The 1,225-nt window shown below is 42.7% G+C and overlaps 1 protein-coding gene across 5 annotated transcripts in view; it reads right to left on the reverse strand.

The window, feature by feature from the left end:
* The window catches only part of RGS7 (regulator of G-protein signaling 7), a 590,904-nt gene that overhangs the window by 2,981 nt on the left and 586,698 nt on the right, over positions 1 to 1,225 (reverse strand). The window lies entirely within an intron of this gene.

The following is a 1,225-nucleotide window of genomic DNA, read 5'->3' on the forward strand; positions in this document are numbered from 1 at the left end:
AAAGAGAAAACAGTTTATTAACAAGAGACCCTGCTTTATAAATAAAATATGCATTCCTGCCTGCTCTGGTCTGAATGTCTGTCCCCCTCAAAGCTCACGTGTTCAAAGCCTACTCTCTTATGTGATGCTATTAGGAGGTGGGGGCTTTGGGAAGTGACCAGGTATGAGGGTGAAGCTCTCATTAATGGGATTAGTGCTATTTATGTCTGTGTGTGTGTGTGTGTGTGTGTGTGTGTGTGTGTGTGTGTGTGACACAGTCTCACTCTATTGCCCAGGCTGGAGTGCAATGGTGCAATCTCGGGTCCCTGCAACCTCCGCCTCCAAAGGCCCCAGTCACTGGGTTCAAGCAATTCTCCTGCCTCAGCCTCCTGAGTAGCTGGGATTACAGGCATGAGTCACTACGTCTGGCCTAGTGCTCTTACAAAAGAGGCCCAAGGAAGCTTGTTTGCCCCTCCCGCCAGGTGAGGACACAGTGGGAAGACAGCTGTCTATGAACCAGGAAGGGGGCCCTCCTCCGACACTGAATCTGCCAGCATCGTGATCTTGGACTTCTCAGCTTCTAGAACTGTGAGAGATAAATTTATCTGGTTTATAAGCTACCCACCCAGTTTACGTCATTTTGTTATAGCTGGCTATAACGGACTGAAATGCTGCCTCCACTTCCATACCTATTTCCTCATCTGTAAAATGAGGATAATAATGGTACTTATTTTCAAATCTTGTTCTGAAGACTGATACACGTAAATTGCTTAAAACTATTTATGGATCATTTTGTTCACTCAGTTTATGTTGGCTATTACCTTATTATACTATCATTATAATTATCAATACTATCATTATATGCTGTCTTCATTAAGATACCCAAACCTAGAGTCACTATTCTGACACTGAGAAGGACAGAAAGTTGTAAATTAAAAGCTAAAATCATAAAATCATACTGCTTTTCCACCCCAATCCTGGGCAACAAGTTAATCAAATGATGTTGAAATAAAAAAGATTCAGTTCTTAAATACAATGCTATTTCCTGTGTTTACTACTGTAGTCTCTGTGCTATGAATAGAATTGTACACACATGTGCATATATACCTATTCTGAGACTGAAAAATTTATCTTTAAAAAGTGCTTACTTGGCTGGGCACGGTGGCTCATACCTGTAATCCCAGCACTTTGGGAGGCCGAGGTGGTTGGATCACTTGAGGCCAGGAGTTCAAGACCAGCCTGGCCA

The sequence above is a fragment of the Colobus angolensis genome, unplaced genomic scaffold (genome assembly GCF_000951035.1).
Source record: "Colobus angolensis palliatus isolate OR3802 unplaced genomic scaffold, Cang.pa_1.0 Scaffold40, whole genome shotgun sequence".
Taxonomy (NCBI): domain Eukaryota; kingdom Metazoa; phylum Chordata; class Mammalia; order Primates; family Cercopithecidae; genus Colobus; species Colobus angolensis.